Source organism: Carcharhinus amblyrhynchos, chromosome 3 (genome assembly GCF_965287045.1).
Source record: "Carcharhinus amblyrhynchos chromosome 3, sCarAmb.v2.hapA, whole genome shotgun sequence".
Classification (NCBI taxonomy): domain Eukaryota; kingdom Metazoa; phylum Chordata; class Chondrichthyes; order Carcharhiniformes; family Carcharhinidae; genus Carcharhinus; species Carcharhinus amblyrhynchos.
The window spans coordinates 111,268,681-111,294,443 of NC_137326.1; the positions used below are offsets into that span (position 1 = coordinate 111,268,681).

The 25,763-nt window shown below is 42.1% G+C and overlaps 1 protein-coding gene and 1 long non-coding RNA gene across 3 annotated transcripts in view; one reads left to right on the plus strand and one right to left on the minus strand.

Annotated features, from left to right (window-relative positions):
* Positions 1-25,763, plus strand: part of mcf2l2 (MCF.2 cell line derived transforming sequence-like 2) — a 313,022-nt gene that overhangs the window by 24,694 nt on the left and 262,565 nt on the right. The gene's annotated exons all lie outside the window — the stretch shown is intronic.
* On the minus strand, positions 698-25,509 carry LOC145341495 (uncharacterized). The gene is made up of 3 exons (XR_013886374.1): positions 25,441-25,509; positions 18,784-18,888; positions 698-852 (listed from the first exon to the last, which is right to left on the minus strand). It is a non-coding gene; the product is annotated as an uncharacterized LOC145341495 (long non-coding RNA).

The window sequence follows — 25,763 nt, forward strand, 5'->3', positions numbered from 1 at the left end:
AGAATAGATAGGTGCTTGATGGCCAGTGTGGACATGATGGGCCAAATGGCCTTTTTCTGTGCTGCTAAACTCTATGACCTTGGCTGCCACTTCCTCCATCAGCTGTGTATCGATATCTGAGGTGCTGAGCTTGTGACCAAGAGCCTGCTCTAAAACAGGCACTCACCAAGGTGGATGTCTCTCTATGCTGGTAAATCATCATCCTCAGAGGTGGGATTGGAGATGGAGCTTTGGTGGTCTGCTTTATTTTCCTTCTCCTTTTCCTGTTAGTTCCTGGAATGGTGGAAAGAAAATCTACTGGAAGTGGTGGCAGGCTCCCTCCTTGAAACTCTAAACAAGGGCGGCACAGTGGTTAGCACTGCTGCCTCACAACGTCGGGGATCTGGGTTTAATTCCTGGCTTGGGTCACTGTCTGTGTGGAATATGCACGTTCTCCCTGTGTCTGCGAGGCGCTACTCCATGAGACCTGGTTTCCTCTCACAGTTCAAAAGACAGGCTGGTTAGATGGATTGGCCATGCTACATTTCCCTTCAGTGTATCCAAACAGGTGCCGGAGTGTAGCAACTAGGAGATTTTCACAGTAACTTCATGCAGAGTTAATGTAAGCATACTTGTGACACAAATATTAAATTAACTTTAAAATAAATTTTAAAATGTTGCATTCTGTTGATGCAGATTGCAGCAGTCCTCAGTGGCTTGCTAGGAGACTCCTGTTTTAACATTGATACAGACAGGGTCCTGCTCCTCCACAACCATTTCTGCAGCTTCCTCTTCAAAGGTGGTTAGGACTTGAATATCTGGAATGCCGCTGCCTGTCTTGACCCGCTCCCTCTTGTTCTGTGGGTTCTTGTGCTGCAGACAGACAGAAGGGTTGAGTGCCATCCTAGGGGGTACATGAGCAGTTTAGGAGCATGTATGCCTAAGGCTTGGACTTGCCTCTGTAATCGATTAACAAGCAGCATGTCCTGCAACTGATGAACATTAAGAATATGAAGTGACTGCTACATACTCAGTGCAAAATATCCCATCTACTGCTAAGCCCTGCAACCAACCTCCTGTCTGACATGCCTCTGCACTCGCACACTTACACTGCCTGATAATTTTGAGCATCGGTTTGCAGTGAGCAGACAGTTCACTTACTCTGGGAGAGGGTAACAGATCATTCATTGTTTTTCTACACCTTTGGGTGTTTCTGTGCTAGCACCCATGGGTGATAATAATCATGGTGACCAGTGTTCAGGTTGCCATGGTCAACTGGGAGGGTCTGCTGCTGCCATCTTTGGTCAACAGGACTTCCTACCTTCCCTGAAAGGAGAATCTGCAGGGGTCATTACTGAACCATGGAGCCGAACCTTGTTGGCTCTGGGACATGGCGAGAGATTCTGAATCTGGAGCACCTGGCCTGCAGTGAGTGAATGGCTCTCCAAGTGCCCTTTAGGTATGGCACCATGTTTCACATGGCTGTCTGTTTCCATGCAGGTTGCACAGATAGTACCTAAATATTTTCTCTGATAACATGGTTGTAAGATCCTCATACGTGAAAAAAAGTTAAAGCGATTAAGGAATCACCTTTTAAGGAAGTCATCTTTTAATGACTTATGGGTCTGATGATCAAAATGTTCTTCGTGTAGTTGGGGTTATATTCATAAAATCCTTACTGTGCAGAAGACAGCAATTAGGCCCATCAAGCCTGCACTGACAACAATCCCACCCTTGCCCTATCTCCATAACCCCACATATTTACCCCGTTAATCCACCCATATGCTAAGGGACAGTTTATCATGGCTAATTAACCTAATGCACACATCTTTGGCATGTGGGAGGAAACCCACACAGACATGGGGAGAATGTGAAAACTGCACACAGTCACCCAAGGTCAGGATCGAACCCAGGCCCCTGATGCTGTGAGGCAGCAGTACTAACTACTTTGCTGCCCATGCACACCTAAGCAATGGACATTTCATTAGCTCCTAATGATCCTGTGACTACCAATTATTTCTGCAATGAACTTTAATGTTTCCACCAACATCAAATATATGCAGATATACATGTCTCAGAGTCCTTTATAATTTTAAAATGATTCTGATTATCTTTCAGATTAATTGTTATTTGTACATAAAATAATGTTCACTCTTCAATGTGATCTAAGCTTATGTTTCATGTACTTGTATCTGAAGCTTGATACAGACAGTTGGATGATATTTTTTGTATCCTTACATGAATCAAAAGGATTATTTAGATTAGACTCATATTAATCGTACCTATCTCAAATGGCTGTCTGTTTCCATGGAGATTACTGTCACCACATGACTGCGGATTCTTCAATCCTTTGCCTGTCACATTAGCTTTACACTGTGCAATGATATTGATGTCGTCGACCAGTTAAGACTTGCTCAGAGGATGGAAAACAAAAGCCTGCATTTTCTGATGGTCATTACGTTCATAGCCAGTTAACTAATTCTTAAATTTGTTAAATATGTTAAAATGGCACCAATTGGAAAATCTGTGACTTTCTCAGTCTAATTTAGCTTAATAATACAATTTATTTTGTACAAACTGCTGCAATGTTTCCCCGGTGCTGCCTTTAAATTACAGAACAAATCAAATGAGTACATTATGAAATCTTGCATAGGCTTATCAAATAATTTATTTGTCAAATATTTGTCAAATAACCTTAAAACAAGAATTTGATGAGTGCCAAGCCACCTGATTTGAACCAAGGAATTGTACGTTGCTACCACTGCTTGACCATCTTTTGGTGAAGCAAGAAAAAATCTATTTTCTTTCTCCTAAGCAGAATTCTGTGAAAGTGCACAAATTGACAGTCTATGTTATAGCATGAAGAGTTTATGAACATGTATCTATCATGGTAAAGAACTGACATCAATTGTGAAATTCTACCTTAGTAAGGGTTAACATCATAGAAGTGCAGAGTATCATAGGGATAAACACAGCAGCACAGTGGTTAGCACTGCTGCCTCGCAGTGCCAGGGACCTAGGTTCAACTCCTGGCTTGGGTCACTATCTGTGTGGAGTTTGCACATTTGCTCTGTGTCTATGTGGGTTTCCTCCCACAATCTGAAAAATGTGCTGGCTCGGTGCATTGGCTATGCTAAATTCTCCCTCAGTGTACCAAACAGGTAGCAACTATGGGGTTTTCACAGCAATTCCATTGCACTGTTAATGTAAGTCTACTTGTGACACTAATAAATAAACTTTAACATTGGCAGAAAAAAATAAAGCACAAAAGTTTGATTTTGCAGCTCTTTCATTGACATTGTATTAGAAGCATTATCCTGATTCATTTAATACGATACCCACCTCTGAATGGGAAGATTTTGAATACTAAATGCCTTTCTAGTATTTTAACACTCAAATAAGGCTAAGACCATTCCTTCCACACTGATCTATATGTTTTGAGACATTCCTGTTAACAGTAGTGAAGCCTTGTGTGTAATGAAATAATGTACAAATACCTAAAAAAAAACACTCTGGAGAACAAAGAATAAACAAAAGAAATACATGTTTGTATCCTAAGAAATATTTATAATCCAAATAATTTGCCGGGTGTAAGCGATGGAAAGGTGGTAGGACTGGAGGGTCTTAATGACATTACTGTTACTAGAGAGGCGGTGCTCGACAGACTGGAGGGGCTGATTGTGGACAAGTCCCCAGGACCGGATAGAATGCATCCGAGGGTTCTGAAAGAAATGGCGGAGGTGATAGTGGATGCCTTGGTGGTTATTTTCCAGACGTCGCTGGATTCCGGGGAAGTGCCGGATGATTGGAAAACGGCTAATGTTACGCCGTTGTTTAAGAAGGGTGCCAGGCAAAAGGCGGGGAATTATAGGCCGGTTAGTTTAACGTCTGTGGTAGGTAAAATGTTAGAATCTGTCATTAAGGAGGAAATTGCAAGGCATCTTGAAGGGAATTGCTTGATAGAGCAGACGCAGCACGGTTTCCTTAAAGGGAAGTCGTGTCTGACAAATTTACTGGAGTTCTATGAGGATGTGTCTAGGGCGGTGGATAGAGGAGAGCCGGTGGATGTGGTCTTTCTAGATTTTCAGAAGGCGTTTGACAAAGTACCTCACAAGAGGTTATTGCAGAAGGTCGAGGGACATGGAGTTGGGGGTAGGGTGTTAGCGTGGATAGAGGATTGGTTGTCAAATAGGAGGCAGAGAGTGGGGGTCAACGGGTGCTATTCGGATTGGCGGATGGTGACTAGTGGAGTGCCCCAGGGGTCGGTGCTGGGGCCTCAGCTTTTTACCATTTATATAGATGATCTGGAGGAGGGAACCGAGTGTAGGGTGTTGAAATTTGCTGATGACACCAAGATTGGGGGAACGGCAAATTGTGCGGAGGGTGTGGAGAGTCTGCAGAAGGATCTAGATAGGCTGGGCGAATGGGCCAGGAAATGGCAAATGGAATTTAATGTTGGCAAGTGTGAGGTGGTCCACTTTGGTAGGAATAATGGTAGGAAGGACTATTACTTACGGGGCGAAAAACTGCAGCAGGCGGCGGTGCAGAGGGACCTCGGGGTCCTTGTGCATGAGTCGCAAAAACCCAGCTTGCAGGTGCAGCAGGTGGTCAGGAAGGCGAATGGGATGCTGGCCTTCATAGCGAGGGGGATTGAATATAAAAGTAGGGAGGTCTTGCTGCAGCTGTATAGGGCATTGGTGAGGCCGCAGCTGGAGTACTGTGTGCAGTTTTGGGCGCCGCACCTGCGCAAAGATATTTTGGCCTTGGAGGGAGTGCAGAGGAGGTTTACTAGGCTGATACCAGAGTTGAGGGGGTTGAGCTATGAGGAGAGGCTGAATAAACTGGGCTTGTACTCGTTAGAGTTTAGAAGAATGAGGGGAGATCTCATTGAGACGTATAAGATGATGAATGGGATGGATAGGATAGAGGTGGAGAGACTCTTCCCGCTCAAAAAAGACAGTAGGTCTAGGGGGCACAGCCTCAAGATAAAGGGGGGGCAGTTTAGAACGGAGTTGAGGAGGAACTTCTTCACTCAAAGGGTGGTGAATCTCTGGAATTCTCTGCCCGTTGAAGTGGTGGAGGCTGCCTCGCTAAATATTTTTAAGACGCGGGTTGATGGGTTTTTGATAAGAGAGGGGATTAAGGGTTATGGGGAGAGGGCGGGAATGTGGAACTGAGCCGCGACAAATCAGCCATGATCTTATTGAATGGCGGGGCAGGCTCGAAGGGCTAGATGGCCTACTCCTCCTATTTCTTATGTTCTTATGTTCTTATATGATGAAAATACGGTTGTGGAATATAGAACAAATAGTTACTTCAATCTTAATCAAGTTCTGTAAAGTGTAAAATGTAATATTTATAATACCATTACCTATGTACAATGTGTATCTTTCAATATAACACGTGTAATATTGTCATATTTTGAGAAGTTTACTCATTTTTAGAATCATAGAGGTTTACAGCATGGAAACAGGCCCTTTGGCCCAACTTATCCATGCTGCCCTTATTTTAAAAACCCTTAAGCTAATCCCAATTGCCCGCATTTGGCCCATATCCCTCTATACCCATCGTACCCATGTAACTATCTAAATGTTTTTTAGAAGATAAAATTGTACCCGCCTCTACTACTACCTCTGGCAGCTTGTTCCAGACACTCACTACCCTCTGTGTGAAAAAATTGCCCCTCTGGACACTTTTGTATCTCTCCCATCTCACTTTAAATCTACGCCCTCTAGTTTTAGACTCCCCTATCTTTGGGAAAAGATATTGAATATCTACATTGTCTATGCCCCTCATTATTTTATGGACCTCTATAAGGTCACCCCTCAGCCTCCTATGCTCCAGAGGGAAAAGTCCCAGTCTATTCAGCCTCTCCTCATAACTCAATCCATCAAGTCTCGGTAGCATCCTAATAAATCTTTTCTGCACTCTTTCTAGTTTAATAATATACTTTCTATAATAGGGTGACCGGAATTACACACACTATTCCAAGTGTGGCCTTACCAATGTCTTGTACAACTTCAACAAGACATTCCAACTCCTGTATTCAATGTTTAAGCAATAAAACCAAGCCAAATGCCTTCTTCAGCACTCTGTCCACCTGTGACTCCACTTTCAAAGAGCTATGAACATGTACCCCTAGATCTCTTTGTTCTGTAACTCTCCCCAACTCCCTACCATTAACTGCGTAAGTCCTCACCTGGTTCAATCTACCAAAATGCATCACCTTGCATTTGTCTAAATTAAATTCCATCTGTCGTTCGTCAGCCCACTGGCCCAATTGATCAAGATCCCATTGCAATTGGAGATAACTTCCTTCACTGTCCACTATGCCACCAATCTTGGCGTCATCTGCAAACTTACTAACCATGCCCCCTATATTCCCATCCAAATTATTCATATAAATGAACAATAACAGTGGGCCCAGCACTGATCCCTGAGGAATACTGCTGGTCACAGGCCTCCAGTTTGAAAAACAACTCTCTATAATTGCCCTCTAATTTTGTATCCATTTAGATACCTCACCCTGGATCCCGTGAGATTTAACTTTATGTAACAACCTACTATGCAGTACCTTGTCAAAGGCCTTGCTAAAGTCTATGTAGACAACATCAACTGCGCTGCCCCCATCTACTTTCTTGGTTAGCCCTTCAAAAAACTCAATTAAATTTGAGAGACATGATTTTCCACTCACAAAGCCATGCTGACTGTCCCTAATCAGTCCTTGTATCTCTAAATGCCTATAGATCTTGTCTCTCAAAATACCTTTCAACAATTTACCCACCACAGATGTGAAGCTCACTGGTCTGTAGTTCCCAGGCTTTTCCTGCAGCCCTTTTTAAACAAAGGCACAACATTTGCCACTCTCCAATCTTCAGGCACCTCACCTGTGACTATCAATGGTTCATGTATCTCGGCTAGGGGATCCACTATTTCCTCTCTAGCCTCCCACAATGTCCTGAGATGTACTTCATCTGGCCCCAGGAATTTATCTACCTTGATGTGCTTTAAGATTTCCAGCACCACCTCCTCTGTAATATGTACACTCCTCAAGACATCACTATTTATTTCCCCAAGTTCCCTAACATCCACGCTTTTCTCAACAGTAAATACTGATGAGAAATATTACTTTAGGGTATCACCCATCTCTTGTGGATCTGCACACAGATGACCTTGTTGATCCTTAAGAGGCCCTACTCTCTCCTTTGTTACCCTTATGCCCTTTATGTATTTATAGAAGTTCTTTGGATTCTCCTTTGCCTTATCTGCCAAAACAAGTAATACCCATGGATTTTATTCTATAAGCACGGTTTGTAATTAAGCTTTTCAGATTTGACTTGTTAGGCAACTAACAGATAGTTAGAGATACTGGAAATCTAATGTGTGTAATTAATTTAGCAAGATATGGCAAGTTGATGGTATTTATATGGTTGATTGTATAAGGGAGTTTTATCGCGCTCTCCAATGGCTCAATGAATTCAATATCCAGTGGATAGCTGAGTCATCTGAACCACAGAGGTCCTAGAGTGAACCTGTGGTCTTTAGATCACTTCAGGCAGGAGCACTACCGTCGGCTGAACCTATTGGTTAATGGGAGGGAAAAACGGCATGACAATCCGAATTCTGGGATCGCATTAGACTTCGTTGGGGTGAGGGGTGGGGCAAAGTCAGTTGAGATGCTGAAGAAAGTATCTATGAACCATGTTCCAGGAAAATAAATACTTTTCATAAGAATGTTAGAAAGAAACTGATAGAAAGAGAACAAAATATAGGAAGAAGGTAAATGACATGACTGCATGAACAAAGGTAATATATATTGGTTCATTTTTGATACACAGATTGAATTTTTAAAAAAATCTTTTGTGGGACAGATACATTGATGGTTAGACTGGCATGTGTTGCCCATCCTTATTGCCCTTGAGAAGGTTGAATCGCCATAATCTATGTGATGTAGGTACATCCACAGTGCAGGTAGGAAGAGAGTTCCAGGATCTTGTCCCAGTGACAGTGAGAGAATGGTGATGTAGTTCCAAGTGAGTGTGGTGTGTGGCTCGGAAGGGAACTTGCCTTTTCAGTGGCAGTAGAGCTCAGTCCTGGGAGGTAACTGTAGGCTCAGGAGACTACAAGAGTGGTAAGATAAGGCCCTAATCCACTTACCTTGGCAGTGATGGCAGGGTAAATTGGAGGTCATACAGGGACAGAGGGCAGTGTTCCAAGATGACATTGCAGTTCAGAAAGTGATGTGAACCAACAGGAGCAGCTGATTGGTGAATAAGTCCTGGTGGGTATTTTCAAACTATATTAAGTTCTAAGTCATTGTTAAAGCAAGGGTAGGGACTTATTTGATTTATTTTACTTGATAAACCATCTTCTAAAGTTGTTAATTTAAAAGTTTAGTCATGGCAGGAGAGCACAAAGCTATGCTTTGCTCTTCCTGTTCTATGTGGGAAGCTGGGCAATTTCCAGTGCTCAGGACCAGTGTGTCTGTCGGAAGTGTATCCAATTGCCACTCCTGGAAGTTTGAGTTTCAGAGCTGGAACAATGACTGGGGACGTTGCAGAGCACCTGCGAGTCTGAGGGGATTGTGGATAGCACATTTAGGGAGATGATCACACTGCAGCTGAAGGGACTTGAAGGCAAAGGGAATGGGTGACCACCAGGCAGCCTGAGAGCAATGGGCAGGTAGTCAGGAAGTTCAGGAGTTCCCTGGAGTCCCACTTGCAAATTGGTATTCCATTTTGGAAGATGATGAGAGTGTTCATTCCTCTAAAGAATGCAGACAGAGCCAAACTTCTGGCACCACAAGTGGCTTGTCTGTACAGTTGTGGGGGGGAGAGCAATTGATATAGCAGATTCTATAATCAGGGGTACAGAGAGGTGCTACTGTGGTAATCAACGTGACTCCAGATGGTGTGTTGAGTGCCAGGATCCAGGATGTCACTGACTGGCTGCAGGACATCCTAAAGTGGAAAGGTGAAAATGCAGAAGTTATCAATGACTTAGGTAGAAAGAGGAATGAAGTCTTGCATCAACAATTCAGGGAGTTAGGCAGTAGGTTAAAAAGCAGGACCTCTTGGATTGTAATCTCTGGATTACTCCCAGTGCCACGTGCTAGCAATAGGAGAATAGTGCAGATGAATGTGTGGCTTCAGAGTTAGTGCAGAAGTGAGAGTTAGATTTCTGGGTCACTCAGATCATTTCTGGGGAAGGCGAGACCTGTAAATATAGGATAGTCTACATCCGAACCAGAGTAGGACCAAGATCCTTGTGGGATGTTTTGCTAGTGCTGTTGCAAGGAGTTCAAACTAATTTGGCAGTGGGAGGGGACACAGACCATTAGCAGAATAAGGACGCAGCATCATACAGTAAAACAATCAAGTCAGAGGGAGTACAGCTGGATTAAGTTTCGGGAGAGTAAGGCAAGGCTGGACGGACTCTGCTTTAATGTCAGGAGTACTACAGATAAAACGGATGAGTTAAGGGTGAGAATTGATGTGGAATTGTGATATAGTAGCCATCACAGAAACATGGTTTAGGGAGGCAGGATTGGCAACGAACCTTACATGACATATAATATTCTGGCAAGACAGGGGAGCGTGGGTAAAAGGGGTGGAGGCATTCATTATTAGTTAAGGACTCAGTCACTGCAGTAAGAACGATATCTTGGACGGGGCATCAAATGAAACTTTTGTGGGCAGAGCTTAGGAATAAAAAAGGGCAGCCACATTGCTAGGTTTTTATTATAGACCCCCAGATAGTTAGCAGGAAATAGAAGAGCAAATGTCTGCACTATTCACAGAGGGTGGCACAGTCGTTAGCAGCTCCAACCTCAGTTGCAGGGATCCAGATTCAATTCAAACTTCAGGTGATGGTCTGTGTGGAGTTTGCCTGTTCTCCCTGTGTCTGCGTGAGTTTCCTCCAGGTGCTCCAGTTTCCTCCCATAGCCTAAAAATGTGCAGTTGGATTGGCAGGGTTACAGGGATAGGGTGGGGAATGGGCGTAGATGGAATGTTTTTTCAGAGCATCGGGGCAGACTGGCTTCCTTCTGCATTGCAGGGATTCTATGAGATGTGTATAAACAATAATAGAGTAATTATATTTGGTGATATCAATTTTTCCAACATTAATTATAATGATAATCAAAGCTTTGTAACTTAAAGAATCGTGCTCAGCATAAATGATAACAAATGTGGAAACCTGAAAGAAAATATAGCAAAAGCTGAAAATATTTAGCAGGTTGGGCAGTGTATGTGGGGAGGAAATTTGAATTAAGGGGGATGTTCAAACCATCATTATATTACAATCTACAAAATTCAACTTTTCCTTTCTTTCTTCGTATCCTCCTTATTGAAACCAGTTTTATTTCACAATCATGGTAAATCACAATCACACAACAGGAGAATGTGGAATGAAGCCCTTTATCCTTATCTTTCTAATTCAAACATGTAACTGGGTCTGGGATCTACTCTGCCAGGTCCGCTGCCCATTTTGAGGCACTTCTTTTTCAGAATGAAAGGCAAGAGTTTGGGAAAGTAAAGGATATGCTAATGTCATCTATGTAGTTCTCAGAACCCAGAGTGCACCCAACAACAAAGTCCATTCTACAAACAGGGTAGTAGAAGGCTACAAAAATTGAAACATAGGAACTAGGAGCAAAAGTAGGCAAATTCGACCCTTTAAGCCTGCTCTGCCATTCAATCAGATCGTGGCTGATCTCTCCCTGTTTTCAAATCCACTTTCCCAGCAGTTCCCTATATCCCTCTTTCCCTTTTGTTTAGAAATACGTTTATCTCTGTCTTGGTATCCCATTCAACCAATCAGACTCCTCCACGCCATGTGGCAATGAGTTTCACAAATGGACCACCCTCTGCGAGAAGTAGTTCCTCCTTACCTCAATTTTAAATATGCTGCCTCTCAACCTATACCTGTGACCTCTTGTTTCAGAATCTCCCATAAGAGGAAACATGTGGTCTATATTTATTTTATCAATCCCATTTAAAATGTTATATACCTCGATCAGATCCACTGTCATCCTTCTAAACTCCAGTGTGTACAAGCCCAAACTGTTTAATCTCTCCTCATACGTCAACCCCTTCATTCCCAGAATCAATCCAGTGAACCTCCTCTGTACTGCCCCCAGTGCCACCACATTCTTCCTTAAATGAGGAGACCAAAACTGGACACAATACTCCAGATATGGTCTGACCAACATGCTGTACAATTGTAACAATACTTTTATACTCCAGTCCTTTTGCAATAAATGCTAACATCCCATTTGCCTTTTTTATTACCTGCATACTGACTTTCTGCAATTCATGAACATAAACACACAGATCCCACTGCGTGGATGCGTTTTGAATCTGCTTTCCACTTTGGTAATAAATTTCTTTTCTTTTTTTTGGCCAAACTGGATAACCTCACACTTACCCACATTAAGCTCCATCTGCCAAATGTTGGCACATTCTCCTAGCTTATCCATATCCGTCTGTAGAATCTTTATATTGTCTTCACTGCCTGCTTTCCCACCTATTAAGAGTAAGTAATAGTCCTTCCTACCATTCTTCCTACCAAAGTGGACCACCTCACACTTGCCAACATTAAATTCCATGGGCCAGGAAATGGCAAATGGAATTTAATGTTGGCAAGTGTGAGGTGGTCCACTTTGGTAGGAAGAATGGTAGGAAGGACTATTACTTACGTGGCGAAAAACTGCAGCAGGCGACGGTGCAGAGGGACCTCGGGGTCCTTGTGCATGAGTCGCAAAAACCCAGCCTGCAGGTGCAGCAGGTGGTCAGGAAGGCGAATGGGATGCTGGCCTTCATAGCGAGGGGGATTGAATATAAAAGTAGGGAGGTCTTGCTGCAGCTGTATAGGGCACTGGTGAGGCCGCAGCTGGAGTACTGTGTGCAGTTTTGGGCGCCGCACCTGCGCAAGGATATTTTGGCCTTGGAGGGAGTGCAGAGGAGGTTTACTAGGCTGATACCGGAGTTGAGGGGGTTGAGCTATGAGGAGAGGCTGAATAAACTAGGCTTGTACTCGTTAGAGTTTAGAAGAATGAGGGGAGATCTCATTGAGACGTATAAGATGATGAATGGGATGGATAGGATAGAGGTGGAAAGACTCTTCCCGCTCAAAAAAGACAGTAGGACTAGGGGGCACAGCCTCAAGATAAAGGGGGGGTGGTTCAGAACGGAGTTGAGGAGGAACTTCTTCACTCAAAGGGTGGTGAATCTCTGGAATTCTCTGCCCGTTGAAGTGGTGGAGGCTGCCTCGCTAAATATTTTTAAGAAGCGGGTTGATGGGTTTTTGATAAGAGAGGGGATTAAGGGTTATGGGGAGAGGGCGGGAAAGTGGAACTGAGCCACGACAGATCAGCCATGATCTTATTGAATGGCGGGGCAGGCTCGAAGGGCCAGATGGCCTACTCCTGCTCCTATTTCTTATGTTCTTATGTTCTTATGTTCTATTTTAGTATCATCTACAAATTTTGCTGTTACACTGTGACCCTGCTTGCAGATCATTTGTATAGATTGTAAACAGTTGAGGTCTGAGGATTGACTCTGCTAGTTACATTTTGCCAGCCAGAAAAGGACCCATTTATCCCAACCCTCTGCTTTCTGTCAGTCAGCCAATCCTCAATCCAATCTAGTACTCTATCTCTAATCCCCTGGGATCTCGCCCTCTGGATCAGTCTTTTATACTACATCCATGGGCTCCCCACTATTCACCTGGTGGGTTATGTCCTCAAAGAACTCAGGCAAGTTTGTCAGGCATGACTTTCCCTTCATAAAACCATGCTGACAATGGTGAATTGAGCTTTGTCTTTCCAAATGCTCAGATACCTCCTCCTTAATAATTGATTCCAGCAACTCCCCCACCACAGAGATCAAGCTAACCACCCTACAGTTTCCTACTTTTGCCTCGCTCCCTTTTTGAATAGGGGTGTCACATTAGTGTGTTTTCAATCCACTGGGACCTTACCAGAATCCAAGGAATTTTGAAAGATCACAACCAATCCATCCATGCTGCTACCTCTTTTATTGTCCTAGGATGCAGGCCATCAGGTCCTGGAGACTTATCTGCCTTCAATCCCATTAGTTCATTCAATACCTTCTCCCTAGTGATGGTTATTGCACCAAGTTCCTCTGCATTAACTACAGTTTTTGGAAAGTCTTCATTATTCTCTGCCGTGAAGACAGAGGCAAAGTGTTGGTTTAGTGCCTCTGCCGCCTCTGTGTTCCCCATTAATGCCTCATCAGTATCGTCTGCTAAAGGGCCAACATTTACTTTAGCTATTCTCTTCCTCTTTATATACTTATAGAAGCTTTCAGTATCTGTGTTTACGTTTTCTGCTAGTTTCCTTTCTTGGTTCATCTTAGCCCTTTTGATTCTATTTTTAGGAGCCTTTTGCTGAACTTTAAAGTTCTCCCAATCCTCCAGCTTGCTGCTAGCTTTTGAAGTTTGGTATGCCCTAGTTTTTATATTTATGTCCTCTTTGACTTTCTTGTCTAGCCATGGAACTTTGTTTTTTTCTTTTACAATTCCTCTTCCTTTCAAGAATATACTTGAAGTGAGAGATATTCAATATCTCGCTGCCCATCCACCATTCTTCCTCAAATGTCCTGCCCTCGATTATTATGCTCAGTTTACTTGGGCCAACTCTTTCCTCAGGCCTGTATAGTGACCTCTGCCGAATGCTAAAATTCTACTATAGCACTCTGACTTGTCTCGCTCGACCTGAATCTGAAATTCTAACACATATCGCATGAGTTTTATAATACAGTCAGTGCAAGTGTCAAGGAGAGCAGTCATGTGCTGCATGCTACATAACCTTGTGGCCTTCCATAAGAAATTTTCCATTCCATGCAATACCTTCCACCAAATTTATCACCATATAAGAACATAAGAAATAGGAGCAGGAGTAGGCCATCTAGCCCTTCGAGCCTGCCCTGCCATTCAATAAGATCATGGCTGATCTGTCGCTGCTCAGTTCCACATTCCCGCCCTCTCCCCATAACCCTTAATCCCCTCTCTTATCAAAAACCCATCAACCCGCGTCTTAAAAATATTTAGCGAGGCAGCCTCCACCACCTCAACAGGCAGAGAATTCCAGAGATTCACCACCCTTTGAGTGAAGAAGTTCCTCCTCAACTCTGTTCTAAACCGCCCCCCTTTTATCTTGAGGCTGTGCCCCCTAGTCCTACTGTTTTTTTTGAGCGGGAAGAGTCTCTCCACCTCTATCCTATCCACCCCATTCATCATCTTATATGTCTCAATGAGATCTCCCCTCATTCTTCTAAACTCTAATGAGTACAAGCCCAGTTTATTCAGCCTCTCCTCATAGCTCAACCCCCTCAACTCCGGTATCAGCCTAGTAAACCTCCTCTGCACTCCCTCCAAGGCCAAAATATCTTTGCGCAGGTGCGGCGCCCAAAACTGTACACAGTACTCCAGCTGCGGCCTCACCAATGCCCTATACAGCTGCAGCAAGACCTCCCTACTTTTATATTCAATCCCCCTCGCTATGAAGGCCAGCATCCCATTCGCCTTCCTGACCACCTGCTGCACCTGCAGGCTGGGTTTTTGCGACTCATGCACAAGGACCCCGAGGTCCCTCTGCACCGTCGCCTGCTGCAGTTTTTCCCCCCGTAAGTAATAGTCCTTCCTACCATTCTTCCTACCAAAGTGGACCACCATGATTTCTGTATAATTCAGATGAAGTACAGTTACTGGGTAGGTGACATTGGAATAGGGCAAGCAGATAGATTTTTTAAGTTGATTAATATTAATAATCTCACCACACTGAAACTGATCAAACAATTTTCTAGATTAAGATAACTAAGACAATTAGCATACATCCGTCTCGATAATTAGTTGTATGGCAACTCTGACCTGCATAATGAATTATATGCATATTAGAAGTTAGATTCCCTCCCTGACCCAATAATAAGTTATATTTGTTATTCGAGTATAGAATTACTTGAGTGTTCTGTATGAATCATTACCAATATTATATTGTGGAATTGCCTCAGTTCTCAAACTAGTAATCAATTCTGCTTCATGTTACGTAGAATTATCTCCATTTTTGGCATCCCTGATTCATTTTTACAGAGAGTTATATTTTTCATCATTCTTTTCATTAAGAGGCTTACCTTTTATAATTGGGAGAGAAAATCACACCTTTTTTTGGAAGAGTTAAAAAATGGAATCTTATCTCGCTCTGCAAAAAAAATGAAGCAAAATCTTGTTCTTGCCTGCAGGGGGAGGGGGTGGGGCCTAAGCTCGATAAAAGCCGGCAGAGGGCACCACTGCACATACTCAGATCTTTGTGTTCTGTGAACAAGAGATCTATCATTCACTGTCTCCCCCCAGCTACTGCTGGCCTCTGGCTAATTAACGTGAGGCCAGGGCTGATCAACTTCTCCCACGCATGGACCATCTGTTCACTCTACCCCCATAAGCTATCACAGGGCTCCATGGCTGAGCTACCCCACTACCAACGCATGGACCAACCAATCGCTGGTTGCAGAGTGCGCAGCGTGTCGTTTTCCCCTGATCACTGTTGCAATGTATCCTCCCCAATTAGCCTGCCCCTTGGGTCCCACCCCTCCCCATAAGCCCACCCCTTGGGGGCCTGCCCCTTGGCATTGTTCAGTGCCCGGTGGATACTGCCAAGATGCAAGTCTGGCAGTGCCAATGTCCCAGGCTGGTAGTGCTAGGTTGCTATACTGGCAGTGCCCAAGGGGCACCTCCTGTCCCCAACCTCCTGGGGGAGGGGGGCCTCAATGGCCTCAAATTCTACTAGTGAGATCATCACATCTGGTCCACCTAGATGGGGACCATACATGATCTTCTCCAGAGAGAACCTTTACAAGCAAGGCTTCAAAGGCAAGTGAGCCCGAATGACCGTGTTCTGGGCTCCTTTGTAATATTTGAATTCAATTTTAAACAGAATTTAAATAATGAGATCAGCCTCACGCCTGAGAAGGGCACGAGGAAAATCTTGTCGGATATCTGGTGCCGGTAAGATTGCGAGAGGCACTATTGCAATCTTATTGGTTCACCCTGGCCATCAGCCAATGGAACAAGGTCGTAAGATTGCAGTAATTTTTTCACATTGAGGTAACAGGGGTGACTCTGTGCATAATGATAATCTTGCCTGATGAAATTTGGGATAACAACCCAACTGACAATGAGACTAATTGGAGATCTCGGTAGGGTTCCTCAGTCACCTCTCCATTTTGTTTCTGCTCCCTCTCTCTCCTCTTGCTTACCTGTTTTGGCATTCTCATTAACTGTACCTTTTATTTATGTGGAAAAATACCCTTTTCTCAGTTTGACTGGATAGCAGCAAAATATTTATAATAATGCTTCTAAATAGCGTTAGAAACAGCTGGCTAATATTCACATCTTGATGAACTTTTCGATGTTGATAGCTAGAAATAGTTAAACTTTGAAGGGCAAAATAAAAATGTTGTAAAAAATCTATCAGAAATAAATAATTGTTGATTATGAGCTTTTTTCACTTCATGCGTTTTTTTTAACCGCAATTTTATTCCTGATGTCTATTTCATATATATTTATTTGGAACAGTCATACTTTGATATACCACCTGACCACTTTATGGCTGGATATATTTGAACATTGGTCCCTGCCTGTCCTATAGATCACCCATGCTTTCCCATGCTCAATATATATTGGCAGCATCACATATTACTTAAGGGAGCTATATTGGAATATGTCAAATCGTTTCTAACAAAAGTGTCAAATATTTTCCTTGCAGCAACTGTAACAAGAATTAAAAAAGGTCTGAAAGATAGAAATCTGCCTAGCAACAGTAACAGCATTTCCAGCAGCAGGCAAGCCTCTAAAAGTGATTGGGGCATTCCAAACATATGATTGCATCTAAAGATGATCAGATGTGAATTGCTGTAGTGGTAGAAACAGATTACTTAGATGACTGCTACAGGAATGTTAAGTTCCCCAAACAGAAACATTTTACCTAACTGACTGGGTGATTCAGGGCTATAGAAATGCTAAGCTCCACAAAAAGGAAATAATTTGAGATACGTAGACAGCTGGCTCTCAACTTTGAAATAACAAAAGGGGAGACAGTATAACTGTTACCCATCTCAGAAGGAGACTGGCCAGTCCGCAGCTCACATCCAGAAACCAGTCTGGCATTCACAGCCCGAAGGCTAGAACCCATTTCACAGCATGGGGTCCCGTAAGATCTTTTACTTCTCAGATGCTATAGGGTTGCATCTAGGTCTTAGAGTTTTGGCATTGCAGAAACCTTTGTAAAGGCAGTTTAAATATCTTCACTAGACCAAGAAAAAATAATTACCAGACCTGATCATCAGCTTTGTATTGTGTGGTAACTATAAGCTGGAATTGAATAATGGGAGTTATTTAATTTGGATGTTGTTTGGGAAAGAGAAGTCTTAGTGAATTCAGGGATCGTAGAAGTATTTTGGAACAATTTGTACATAAACTGTGTGTGTGTTTAGTTATTCATGTACTTAAATGTCTTAGAGTATTATTGTCCTTTTTGTTGTGGATTTTTCTTTTCTTTTTAGTTAATAAATGTTCTCTAATAATTGTTATGACTGGGCTGATTCCTTGCAGTAGTTTTACATGACTCCTTACAATAGGCCAAAAACACCATATGCCACCATGAGCTGGTATTTCAAGTTGAGACTCTTGCAGCTAACACCAGCATGGTTCATGACAAATGTGATAGAAAAACAAATACTTGCAGCTACAAGGAAAAATACAAACTCCTTAAAAAAATCCAACATAAAGATATAAAATATATCAATCAGCAGAAGGTGCTGGCTGTCAAACCCAGAAGAAACTGTGCTTAATGTAGAAGATTTGCCGTGACCTTACTGTATGGAACAGCAGGCTCCAAGGCCAATAGTCCTACTCCTGTTCCTATTTCTTACATTTTACAGACATTGAGGTCAATTAGAGTGCATTGACTGTTGAAAAGAAGCTCAATATAGACATTGAATTGACTTTGGAGCCTTCTAGTTTGGAAGACTCAGTATCAGAGGATTTTACATTTTCTACTCAACAATGTAAAGGTGCTTCTTGGCACAAATGTGACATAAGATGAAACATATAGAAATAATGTGGAATGCTTTGGCAGAGATCTTCTAATTAATATATGATACAACCAATATTCTAAAAGCTCAAATTATTTTATTAATTACTGTATACTAAGTGCTGTGTAAAGCCACAACTGGGCCTAACTATTTGCTGGTAATTTATAATCAATGATTGCAGCTGATATAATTTAGTAAAATGAATACCATGATATATAATTTTGTTAATGAACCACTAGTTGTTATTTTGATGAACTACACTTCAAAGATTACTCTTTGTATTAAAATACTCAACTATTTCATTCCCAATTATATTCCTGGTCAATGGGTAGAATTTTATAATTGAAATATATTGCAATAAAAAATATTCTGGATTCTAAAGTCCAATTGTATGAAAAGATAAAGTTTTGATACTGGTGAATTATATCTGTTGTTTTCTGGAGAACAACACGATTTAATGAAATGTTTATTTTCTATACTCATTACTTATCTAATGGACATCATGGCCCATTTTGGAAGTGCATTATGTTTGTGCTTTGATTGAGTCATTCTTTGTCCCTCCCTATAATTAGATTGGTGACTTTTACCTAATGGTAGTTTTCACTGAATTCAGAACCTGACTGTTTATTCAAAACCAATTGCGACAAATATGGAGCATTTTAAAATTTGTTTCTAGGTTTTCATACAAACATACAACTTTGGAGCAGAAATTGGTCTGTTTTCTTCTATACCGCTCTTCTTATTTTAAAACAAAGTTATCCTCAGAAGGAATCCAATTCCAGAATGGCTTTGCAGGTGGCTGTTGGAAATACAGTTTATGTTCTTTTAGTTTGCATGAAGTTTGATCAGGAAATATCTTTATGCCAAATACAGTAATTGCTAACAAGTACATGCAAGTGTTAGAAATAACTGACAAATCACCAGGGTATTAATCAACAACTTCCTTGATTAGTGTAGCTTTAACACAAACTGCTGTTATTACACCCAACAGGTGGCCATCCCTTCTGTGTGTATCTCATGATCTTTTGTCTATGTCATTTGAGTAAAGTGTTTGTCTTGTAATCTGACTCTGTAAAAATTAGAGCATAGCGTATTATTTTAAAAAATGGATGTGCCATTTTTGATATAATACATGATTATGGCGTCGACTGACACAACAGATGTGGAGGCAAGATGCATCTCAATAGATAGGAATTCCTACACAATTCCCAGATAGATCACAACAGATGGAAATTTATATGCTCACACCTTTCTGAGATGTCCATCCATCTCTCTTGGAAAAACCAAAACCAGTTAATTGAAAGATCTTAGCTCATGTGTTTTTCTACTTATTTATTTATTCGTCACAAGTAGGCTTATATTCACACTGCAGTGAAGTTTCTATGAATATCCCCCAGTTGCCACACTCCGACACCTGTCTGGGTCCATTGAGGGAACATTTACCATGGCCAATGCACTTAACCAGCATGTTTCTGGACTGTAGGAGGAAACTGTAGCACCTGGAGGAAACCCACGCAGACATAGGGAGAATGTGCAAACTCCACACAGACAGTGATCCAAGCCAGGAATTGAATTTGGGCCCCTGGCACTGTGAGGCATCAGTGCTAACCACTTTGTCACTCTGCTGCTCCCATTTAACCTTTTCGTGATCTGTTGCCTTCTTTAAATAATTATCTGCAAAATAACCTTTTGATAGCTCATTCTGATATAAAACATGCCCAAGAATGATAGGTATTAACATCTTGTGAAGTTATATGGGTAAGTGTCATATGAAGTCAAATGGGCAAATTGGTCATCCTGCCTTGAAACATTAGCTCTATTCAATCTCCACAGTTGCTGAGACTTTAATACATTTTCCATTTTTGGTTCAGATTCCAGCATCCATGGTAAGGTGCACACATCTCAGGAATCCCTTTCTCCGGAGTCTCCAATTTTGTGATTGATCTGGGCCTTGGATAAGTCAAAATTGATTTGGATCCATGTTTAAAATTTTTAAATTGCAACTTCAGCTTTCATGAAGTTTCAAAGATGGTGTCATAGAATCCCTACGTTCAGCCAATCGAGCCTGTACCATCACTCTGACAGTTTCATACCCAGACTCTCTCCCTGCAACTACCCTTGCAACCCCACACATTCCCATGACTAATCCATCTAACCTACACACCTTGGGACACTAAAGGGCAATTTAGCTTGGCCAATCCACCTAATCTGCACATCTTTGGACTGTGCTAGGAAACCAGCGTACCCAGAGGAAACCCACGCAGACACGTGGCGAATGTGCAAACTCCACAATTAGTCACTCAAGGCTGGAATTGAACCCGGGTCCCTGGAGCTGTGAGGCGGCAGTGCTAACCACTGTGCCACCATGCTTCTTCATAAAAAGGTTTTCCTACACTTGCCAGTTTTAGCAGGCTCCTGCAGTAATATCATTCATAATCTCAGCATCTACATTATTTCAACAATGGCTGTCAACTGTTTAGAGTTTCCTTTGCCTTAGCACAATGTTCTCTGGATTTAGTATTAAATTCAACATTGGCTGAGTTTTTAAATCTGTCTACTTAGTTGCAATTCATTTTAAATTCAGTAGTATTTTTTCTTTGTTTGTGTGAGCTTGGCCACCACATTTTTAGGTGCTGACTCAGGAGTTGATTTCTCGGATTGCGATTTAAACAACAAATTTTGATCACTGCAATATTTAAATTTTTCTGGACTGGTGTTGTCCAGGAATTTTTAAATTTTCGCTCACCCCTGTTAGGTCTGCTGCCTCTGTATACTCTGGGTAATGTACCTGGACTTCCATAGGATTCAATGAAGTCTTCTGCTGCAGTGAGGAATTCAATTTTTCCTGCCGCTCCCAAGCCTTTCTTTGGAACTTTTCTTTGTTGATTTCCTTATACACCTCCGGTTCTTCAGCTTTCCTTCAGGACAGGGTGTTTCTTTGATTCTTTTCTCTTCAATTTTCTAGAATTTTAACGTTTTTTTTGCAGTCTCTGCAAGGTTTTGACTTGCTCCATTCGCTGCGACCATGTTGTAAAAGTGTTGGGCATCATTCAGTAAATCTTATTAAGGTTTTTGTAGTCTTGGGTGGTTCAACAGTGAGTATTTATTAACCACCATAAACTACATATATAGGTACAATAAAAATCCAAGCTAAAAGCTGTCTCCATGCTTGCTTCTATTCATGTCTTTGTTCAACACTATACTGACACATTGGAGCAGGTCATGTGTTCCCTTGCATCACTGTGTGGAGGATGCTATGCAGACTCTCACTTTAATGCTTTATGTGCTAGATCCTTATACGACAGTTAACATCTGTCAGAAGCATGCAGAGCATTAAGATCATGATGTCAATCAGTGTACGCTTATTTGTCATCAAAGCTGCTAATTAAGAGCTAGTGCTCCCTTATGTTCACAGAGCTGAACACATGTCAAACAGCTTGAAGGGCCATTCTCCTCTTAATTCTACCTAAAAAGGTCACAAACTATTTACAGGTTAGTTGCTGGGAGTTTTTTCCCTGGATGTTGCAACAATTCGACAGGTTTTTGGTGCTTTCCAAAGTTGTTTCAAGTTCCAAAAGTGTGTAGTCACCCAACAGGGCAATAAATATTGGCTAGCTGCAGAGTTTGTAATGATGAGTAGAAGGAACAAAGATACCATGCTGTCTGCATCATATCAAACACGTGTGGGGTCATCACACATCACGTGCCCTCTCCCCTTTTTGAAGGATATTCAATACGGCTCCTTGAAATCATTATTTACTCACTGAGCACAAGTATAATTTTTAGAACAATGTAATTCTCCTAAATTTCTTTCCTTGCTCTGTTACCAGCCAAATATGAGATGCCACTTTGTGAGGGCGGTGGTGGGGGAAGAAGCCTCATTATACATCTATGTCACTGTAATGACTCTAAAAGATACAAAGCCTAAATTATATTTTACTCTACCTGGTTGGTGCGCTCGCAACAAATTCCTATTTTAACAATGTTGATAATCTGTTAATGTAAATGGGTTAATGTGTTTGTGCAAAATGGTACGTACAGCAATTTGATGCTCATGTATTAATCGATGTACTAAAAATAATGGAGGGAGATTTTCAATCCCTTGAGTACTCCTGCCACTGGTTTTGCTTTCCACTGTACATGAAAGAAGTTGACCTCCACTTGCTCCTTCACACTGCAGCCCCAGCAGAGATGAGGAACCTGTCATGTGGTGCAAGGTAGCCAAAAGCCTACATAGCTCAATACTCCAATAAACTGATTTGCTGACCCAGTGATATACATTTATATCAGGAATAGTTGCACTGTCACCCACAATGGAGATAAAAAGGTAGTCAGTGCACTAAAGAAAGGGAGATCCCAGTCAGTGAGTTTAATAATATTTTGTGTTCCATAAAATCTACTTTATAGTGGGCAGGGTTGTATTGCGAACATGGTGGCGTTGTAGTTCTGTTATTGGACTTGTAATCTCAAGGACAACAAGAGCAGAAAATGCTAGAAAATATCAGTAGGTCTGATAACGGCACATTGCCAATGATTAGCATTGCTGCCTCCCAGTGCCAGGGATCCGGGTTTGAATCCTGGCTTGAGTCACTGTCTGTGTGGAATTTGCACATTCTCCCCGTGTCTGTGTGGGTTTCCTCCGGGTGCTCCGGTTTCCTCCCACAGTCCAAAGATGTGTAGGTTAGGCTGATTGGCCATGCTAAATTGCCCCTTAGCGTCCCAGGATGTGTATATTAGGGAGATTAGCGGGGTAAATGTGTGGAGTTGTGGTGATAGGGCCTGGGGTGGGATTGTTTTAGGTGCAAACTCGATGGGTTGAGTTCTGGATTGTAGGGTTTCTACAATTCTATTCTACGACAGCGTTTGTGGAGAGAGAATAGAGCCAACATTTCTAGTCTGGATGACCCTTTGTCAGAGCTGTAATCTCAAGACTTTGATTCAAATCCCACGATGGTGAGTGGGGAATTTAACTTCACTTAATTAAAAAAATGGAATAAAAGCACCAATATCCTTTGTGGTGACCATGAGCCTGCTGGATTGTGATGGTGCTCACTGTGTTCAATACTCATTAGGGAAGAAAATCTGCCATCCTTGCCTGGTCTGATCTATGTGTGTTCATACAGTAATGGTGACTTTCAACTACCCTTTGAAATGGTCCGGCCAGCCACTTAGTTGTTTTAAATCACTACAACAGAGTCTAATAAAAATAAACCACCCAGCATCAACTTGGGCACCTGACACATCAAAGTTCCACACAAACTTTCAAAGGCCTCCTCTGGGCACTTGCGCCAAAATCAGGAGGGCAATTCCATAAACTAGTCAAGCAGCAGCCTGGCCTAGCGGGCAAGATATTCCTGCTGCCGTCTTAATCCCATTGTCGGGCCCAGAAGCCTGCATGGTGTGGGGAAAGTCACTCAATATGGTGCAGCCCGGAACAGCCAATTAAAGGCCAGAGGCTGGGCTCACTGTTCAGTTCAGCATGATGGGGTGGGCTCTCAAAGCTGGAAGCCAATCAGAGGGCTTTATGTTTGCCCCTCTATTCTGCCTCCAGGAAAATGGCTAAGGGTGGGATGGATATGGGAAATGGCGCTGAGGTTCCTTTGACCAACATACAATTAAATTCTGCATTACTTTCAAGGGCAGTCATTCTTTTTTTATTCATTCATGGGACTTGGGCGTCACTGGCTGGCCAGCATTTATTGCCCATCCCTAGTTGCCTTTGAGAAGGTGATGGTGAGTTGCCTTCTTGAATCACTGCAATTCAGGTGGGAATGGGGAAAACGCTCCACACTTTTGTGTCCTGGGCCCAACCACCTTCAAATGCTTCATCGTCCCTTCCGTCATAATATCAGATGTGGGGGCATTCACTGTTGGTGGCATGGTGTTCAGTACCATTTGAAACTTCTCATGCTGATGTAATCTGTGCCCACATAATCTGAACAATATTCAGATTTGAGCTGAGAAGCAGCAAATAACATTCATGCGATGGAAGTGCCAGACAATGGCCACCTCCACAAGGGAGAATCTCACCATTCCCTTTGATATTTAACAGCATTACCCTCACTAGATTTCTCTACATCAGTATGCTGGAGATCATCATTGACCAGAAACTCAACTGCACCAGCCATTTAAACACCAGCTATAAGGCCAAGTCAGAGGCTGGCTATCCTGCAGTGAATAATTCACCATCTGACTCCCCAAGCGCTGTCCACCATCTACAAGTCATGTCTGTGACTTGTAGATGGTAGACTGAATGACTCACTGAAACGCTCCAGACAAAGCAACCCAGCTGATTGGCATTGCATCAGCCATTTTAACCATTCATTTCCTCCTGTATCAGTGTACCTTGGCTGCAACAGCACCTCTCAAACCTGGGATCCCTACCACCTAGAAGGGCAATATCAAATAAGGCAGAGAACACCACCATTTGCAATCCAATTTGCACATCATTCTGATTTGTAAATACATCACTGTTCCTGGATTATAATCATGGAACTACGTACCAAGCAGTACGATGATGTATCTACACAGGGAACGCAGCAATTCAAAAAAATCAACTCACCTTCACAAGGGCAATTAGGGATGGACAATAAATGCTGACATTTCCAGAGATGCTCAGATCCCAAGGATGGTTTTTTAAAAAAAAAAATTAACAGCATTACCATTGCTCAAATCCCCTTCATCAGCATGCGAGGATGAGGGGTTTGTCATATGAAGATAGACTGAACATTTTAGGCCTGTACTGTCTGGAATTTAAAAGAATGAGGGGAAATCAAATAGATGTGTAAGATAATAAAAAATATGGATAAGGTAGATGTGGAGTGGATGCTTCCTCTTGTGGGGCATTCTAGGATGAGAGGACTTAGGATAAGGGGTAGCAAATTTAAAACAGAGCTGAGGAGAAATTACTTTTCCCAAAGGGATGTGAATCTGTGGAATTTGTTACCCCAAAGTGCGGTGGAGCTGGAACAGTGAATAAATCGATAATGGATTGAACGGTTATTGGGAGAAGGCAGGAAAATGGGGATGAGGAGCATATCAGTTAAGATTGAATGGCGGAGCAGACTTGATGGGCCGAATAGCCCAATTCTACTCTTATATCTTATGAACTTATGAACCACTGACCAGAAACTTAACCCTTCTGAACAGTTAATCACATTCTCAAGGTTATTTCAGGACGGGAGATTAATGCCAGTCTTGACAGCAATGCTCACACGAATGAAAAAAGCACGTGAAAATAGATTTTGATCACTATTCTCAAAAATCGGAAGATCCGATTAAGCATAAATAATTTGAGAAGCAATTAACAACATTTAAATTATTAACAAAGAATAAGAAATGTTAATATTACTTGCTGCCAGTTTTAATCTCCCAACATTTAGAGACGGCAATGTGATGTCTGGACCAGCAGGGAAAAGGCCATCTGTGTTGTCTGATATATAGCTGTTGGTACAGTGACACAGCAGGATAGGATTCAGAAACGTGAACTAAAAATAATTTGGTAAGAATATTACACTGTCATAGCCACAGTCACTCTCGAGTTACTCAAGTTCGACTTGATGAACCAAACTTCAGGTTTAAAATTGTACTTCACAGATTTATAAAAATCTAATTGTTTAAGCCATCATTAGTGATGGACAAAACTGTTGTCATCTCATAATTAAAGCATTTGTA